A 7,147-nucleotide genomic window follows, 5' to 3' on the forward strand; every position below is an offset into this window, starting at 1 on the left:
TATTTTATATTATGTTTTTTAATATACTTTTCGACAATCTAGCGTGAATGAAGTGTTCTGTATAACGAAATAACTATTTTTCCTTTATGAAATAGCGAATAATAGCAAAGAAACAGATAAATTTTGATTATTTTTTATTTATTTATTTATTTTATTTAATGTTATTTTTTTAACTTCTTTCTCAATATTTTTAAGTGAATAAAGTGTTTCATACATGAAAAGAATTATTTTTCTTTGTTAAAGAGCGAATAATGGCTTAAAAAAAGACAAAAGTCGTATCAGGAGGCACGCACACATCACACCCCGTTTCTCCCTATAATATTAACCTATAAATTTCAAACTCGGCCTGAAATTAGAGTCTAATATATCAAACAATTGTACTGAAGGAATTTTTTATAGACTAATTAGTGGGCCCACAATGTTCCAAAATATGTTTTGTTGACTGACCGGGAAGAGGTACTTTAAGCTTTATATACGCGGAGCAGGTATGTGTGGCGTGGTGCAGTTGTTAGCGTTGTGTGGAAGTATGCTATGCAGTCCCGGATGTCCTGGGTTCGATACCCTGCGAGGATCGGCTTTAATTATTTTTAATTTTATTTTATATTATGTTTTTTAATATACTTTTCGACAATCTAGCGTGAATGAAGAGTTCTGTATAACGAAATAACTATTTTTCCGATATGAAATAGCGAATAATAGCTATAAAACAGATAAATTTTGATTATTTTTTATTTATTTATTTATTTTATTTAATGTTATTTTTTTAACTTCTTTCTCAATATTTTTAAGTGAATAAAGTGTTTCATACATGAAAAGAATTATTTTTCTTTGTTAAAGAGCGAATAACGGCTTAAAAAAAGACAAAAGTCGTATCAGGAGGCACGCACACATCACACCCCGTTTCTCCCTATAATATTAACCTATAAATTTCAAACTCGGCCTGAAATTAGAGTCTAATATATCAAACAATTGTACTGAAGGAATTTTTTATAGACTAATTAGTGGGCCCACAATGTTCCAAAATATGTTTTGTTGACTGACCGGGAGGAGGTACTTTAAGCTATATATACGCGGAGCAGGTATGTGTGGCGTGGTGCAGTTGTTAGCATTGTGGGGAAGAATGCTATGCAGTCCCGGATGTCCTGGGTTCGATACCCTGCGAGGATCGGCTTTCATTTTTTTTAATTTTATTTTATATTATGTTTTTTAATATACTTTTCGACTATCTAGCGTGAATGAAGTGTTCTGTATAACGAAATAACTATTTTTCCGATATGAAATAGCGAATAATAGCTAAAAAACAGATAAATTTTGATTATTTTTTATTTATTTATTTATTTTATTTAATGTCATTTTTTTTAACTTTTTTCTCAATATTTTTAAGTGAATAAGGTGTTTCATACATGAAAAGAATTATTTTCCTTTGTTAAAGAGCGAATAATGGCTTAAAAAAAGACAAAAGTCGTATCAGGAGGCACGCACACATCACACCCCGTTTCTCCCTATAATATTAACCTATAAATTTCAAACTCGGCCTGAAATTAGAGTCTAATATATCAAACAATTGTACTGAAGGAATTTTTTATAGACTAATTAGTGGGCCTACAATGTTCCAAAATATGTTTTGTTGACTGACCGGGAAGAGGTACTTTGAGCTATATATACGCGGAGCAGGTATGTGTGGCGTGGTGCAGTTGTTAGCGTTGTGGGAAAGAATGCTATGCAGTCCCGGATGTCCTGGGTTCGATACCCTGCGAGGATCTGCTTTAATTATTTTTAATTTTATTTTATATTATGTTTTTTAATATACTTTTCGACAATCTAGCGTGAATGAAGTGTTCTGTATAACGAAATAATTTTTTTTCCTTTATGAAATAGCGAATAATAGCTAAAAAACAGATAAATTTTGATTATTTTTTATTTATTTATTTATTTTATTTAATGTTATTTTTTTAACTTCTTTCTCAATATATTTAAGTGAATAAAGTGTTTCATACATGAAAAGAATTATTTCTCTTTGTTAAAGAGCGAATAATGGCTTAAAAAAAGACAAAAGTCGTATCAGGAGGCACGCACACATCACACCCCGTTTCTCCCTATAATATTAACCTATAAATTTCAAACTCGGCCTGAAATTAGAGTCTAATATATCAAACAATTGTACTGAAGGAATTTTTTATAGACTAATTAGTGGGTCCACAATGTTCCAAAATATGTTTTGTTGACTGACCGGGAAGAGGTACTTTAAGCTATATATACGCGGAGCAGGTATGTGTGGCGTGGTGCAGTTGTTAGCGTTGTGGGGAAGAATGCTATGCAGTCCCGGATGTCCTGGGTTCGATGCCCTGCGAGGATCGGCTTTAATTTTTTTTAATTTTATTTTATATTATGTTTTTTAATATACTTTTCGACTATCTAGCGTGAATGAAGTGTTCTGTATAACGAAATAACTATTTTTCCTTTATGAAATAGCGAATAATAGCTAAAAAACAGATAAATTTTGATTATTTTTTATTTATTTATTTATTTTATTTAATGTTATTTTTTCAACTTCTTTCACAATATTTTTAAGTGAATAAAGTGTTTCATATATGAAAAGATTTATTTTTCATTGTTAAAGAGCGAATAATGGCTTAAAAAAAGACAAAAGTCGTATCAGGAGGCACGCACACATCACACCCCGTTCTCCCTATAATATTAACCTATAAATTTCAAACTCGGCCTGAAATTAGAGTCTAATATATCAAACAATTGTACTGAAGGAATTTTTTATAGACTAATTAGTGGGCCCACAGTGTTCCAAAATATTTTTTTTGACTGACCGGGAAGAGGTACTTTAAGCTATATATACGCGGAGCAGGTATGTGTGGCGTGGTGCAGTTGTTAGCGTTGTGGGGAAGAATGCTATGCAGTCCCGGATGTCCTGGGTTCGATACCCTGCGAGGATCGGCTTTAATTTTTTTTAATTTTACTTTATATTATGTTTTTTAATATACTTTTCGACTATCTAGCGTGAATGAAGTGTTCTGTATAACGAAATAACTATTTTTCCTTTATAAATTAGAGAATAATAGCTAAAAAACAGATAAATTTTGATTATTTTTTATTTATTTATTTATTTTATTTAATGTTTTTTTTTTTAACTTTTTTCTCAATATTTTTAAGTGAATAAAGTGTTTCATACATGAAAAGAATTATTTTTCTTTGTTAAAGAGCGAATAATGGCTTAAAAAAAGACAAAAGTCGTATCAGGAGGCACGCACACATCACACCCCGTTTCTCCCTATAATATTAACCTATAAATTTCAAACTCGGCCTGAAATTAGAGTCTAATATATCAAACATTTGTACTGAAGGAATTTTTTATAGACTAATTAGTGGGCCCACAATGTTCCAAAATATGTTTTGTTGACTGACCGGGAAGAGGTACTTTAAGCTATATATACGCGGAGCAGGTATGTGTGGCGTGGTGCAGTTGTTAGCGTTGTGGGGAAGAATGCTATGCAGTCCCGGATGTCCTGGGTTCGATACCCTGCGAGGAACGGCTTTAATTTTTTTTAATTTTATTTTATATTATGTTTTTTAATATACTTTTCGACTATCTAGCGTGAATGAAGTGTTCTGTATAACGAAATAACTTTTTTTCCGATATGAAATAGCGAATAATAGCTATAAAACAGATAAATTTTGATTATTTTTTATTTATTTATTTATTTTATTAAATGTTATTTTTTTTAACTTTTTTCTCAATATTTTTAAGTGAATAAGGTGTTTCATACATGAAAAGAATTATTTTTCTTTGTTAAAGAGCGAATAATGGCTTAAAAAAAGACAAAAGTCGTATCAGGAGGCACGCACACATCACACCCCGTTTCTCCCTATAATATTAACCTATAAATTTCAAACTCGGTCTGAAATTAGAGTCTAATATATCAAACAGTTGTACTGAAGGAATTTTTTATGGACTAATTAGTGGGCCCACAATGTTCCAAAATATGTTTTGTTGACTGACCGGGAAGAGGTACTTTAAGCTATATATACGCGGAGCAGGTATGTGTGGCGTGGTGCAGTTGTTAGCGTTGTGGGGAAGAATGCTATGCAGTCCCGGATGTCCTGGGTTCGATACCCTGCGAGGATCGGCTTTAATTTTTTTTAATTTTACTTTATATTATGTTTTTTAATATACTTTTCGACTATCTAGCGTGAATGAAGTGTTCTGTATAACGAAATAACTATTTTTCCCTTATAAATTAGAGAATAATAGCTAAAAAACAGATAAATTTTGATAATTTTTTATTTATTAATTTATTTTATTTAATGTTTTTTTTTAAACTTTTTTCTCAATATTTTTAAGTGAATAAAGTGTTTCATACATGAAAAGAATTATTTTTCTTTGTTAAAGAGCGAATAATGGCTTAAAAAAAGACAAAAGTCGTATCAGGAGGCGCGCACACATCACACCCCGTTTCTCCCTATAATATTAACCTATAAATTTCAAACTCGGTCTGAAATTAGAGTCTAATATATCAAACAATTGTACTGAAGGAATTTTTTATAGACCAATTAGTGGGCCCACAATGTTCCAAAATATGTTTTGTTGACTGACCGGGAAGAGGTACTTTAAGCTATATATACGCGGAGCAGGTATGTGTGGCGTGGTGCAGTTGTTAGCGTTGTGGGGAAGAATGCTATGCAGTCCCGGATGTCCTGGGTTCGATACCCTGCGAGGATCGGCTTTAATTTTTTTTTAATTTTATTTTATATTATGTTTTTTAATATACTTTTCGACTATCTAGCGTGAATGAAGTGTTCTGTATAACGAAATAACTATTTTTCCTTTATGAAATAGCGAATAATAGCTAAAAAACAGATAAATTTTGATTATTTTTTATTTATTAATTTATTTTATTTAATGTTATTTTTTTAACTTCTTTCTCAATATTTTTAAGTGAATAAAGTGTTTCATACATGAAAAGAATTATTTTTCTTTGTTAAAGAGCGAATAATGGCTTAAAAAAAGACAAAAGTCGTATCAGGAGGCACGCACACATCACACCCCGTTTCTACCTATAATATTAACCTATAAATTTCAAACTCGGCCTGAAATTAGAGTCTAATATATCAAACAATTGTACTGAAGGAATTTTTTATAGACTAATTAGTGGGCCCACAATGTTCCAAAATATGTTTTGTTGACTGACCGGGAAGAGGTACTTTAAGCTATATATACGCGGAGCAGGTATGTGTGGCGTGGTGCAGTTGTTAGCGTTGTGGGGAAGAATGCTATGCAGTCCCGGATGTCCTGGGTTCGATACCCTGCGAGGATCGGCTTTAATTTTTTTAAATTTTATTTTATATTATGTTTTTTAATATACTTTTCGACTATCTAGCGTGAATGAAGTGTTCTGTATAACGAAATAACTATTTTTCCTTTATAAATTAGAGAATAATAGCTAAAAAACAGATAAATTTTGATTATTTTTTATTTATTTATTTATTTTATTTAATGTTATTTTTTTAACTTCTTTCTCAATATTTTTAAGTGAATAAAGTGTTTCATACATGAAAAGAATTATTTTTCTTTGTTAAAGAGCGAATAATGGCTTAAAAAAAGACAAAAGTCGTATCAGGAGGCACGCACACATCACACCCCGTTTCTCCCTGTATTATTAACCTATAAATTTCAAACTCGGTCTGAAATCAGAGTCTAATATATCAAACATTTGTACTGAAGGAATTTTTTATAGACTAATTAGTGGGCCCACAATGTTCCAAAATATGTTTTGTTGACTGACCGGGAAGAGGTACTTTAAGCTATATATACGCGGAGCAGGTATGTGTGGCGTGGTGCAGTTGTTAGCGTTGTGGTGAAGAATGCTATGCAGTCCCGGATGTCCTGGGTTCGATACCCTGCGAGGATCGGCTTTAATTTTTTTTAATTTTACTTTATATTATGTTTTTTAATATACTTTTCGACTATCTAGCGTGAATGAAGTGTTCTGTATAACGAAATAGCTATTTTTCCTTTATAAATTAGAGAATAATAGCTAAAAAACAGATAAATTTTGATTATTTTTTATTTATTAATTTATTTTATTTAATGTTTTTTTTTTAACTTTTTTCTCAATATTTTTAAGTGAATAAAGTGTTTCATACATGAAAAGAATTATTTTTCTTTGTTAAAGAGCGAATAATGGCTTAAAAAAAGACAAAAGTCGTATCAGGAGGCGCGCACACATCACACCCCGTTTCTCCCTATAATATTAACCTATAAATTTCAAACTCGGTCTGAAATTAGAGTCTAATATATCAAACAATTGTACTGAAGGAATTTTTTATAGACTAATTAGTGGGCCCACAATGTTCCAAAATATGTTTTGTTGACTGACCGGGAAGAGGTACTTTAAGCTATATATACGCGGAGCAGGTATGTGTGGCGTGGTGCAGTTGTTAGCGTTGTGGGGAAGAATGCTATGCAGTCCCGGATGTCCTGGGTTCGATACCCTGCGAGGATCGGCTTTAATTTTTTTTTAATTTTATTTTATATTATGTTTTTTAATATACTTTTCGACTATCTAGCGTGAATGAAGTGTTCTGTATAACGAAATAACTATTTTTCCTTTATGAAATAGCGAATAATAGCTAAAAAACAGATAAATTTTGATTATTTTTTATTTATTAATTTATTTTATTTAATGTTATTTTTTTAACTTCTTTCTCAATATTTTTAAGTGAATAAAGTGTTTCATACATGAAAAGAATTATTTTTCTTTGTTAAAGAGCGAATAATGGCTTAAAAAAAGACAAAAGTCGTATCAGGAGGCACGCACACATCACACCCCGTTTCTCCCTATAATATTAACCTATAAATTTCAAACTCGGCCTGAAATTAGAGTCTAATATATCAAACAATTGTACTGAAGGAATTTTTTATAGACTAATTAGTGGGCCCACAATGTTCCAAAATATGTTTTGTTGACTGACCGGGAAGAGGTACTTTAAGCTATATATACGCGGAGCAGGTATGTGTGGCGTGGTGCAGTTGTTAGCGTTGTGGGGAAGAATGCTATGCAGTCCCGAAAGTCCTGGGTTCGATACCCTGCGAGGATCGGCTTTAATTTTTTTTAATTTTATTTTATATTATGTT

The sequence above is a fragment of the Parasteatoda tepidariorum genome, chromosome 5, assembly GCF_982258835.1.
Source record: "Parasteatoda tepidariorum strain Cologne lab strain chromosome 5, Ptep-v5.0, whole genome shotgun sequence".
Lineage (NCBI taxonomy): Eukaryota > Metazoa > Arthropoda > Arachnida > Araneae > Theridiidae > Parasteatoda > Parasteatoda tepidariorum.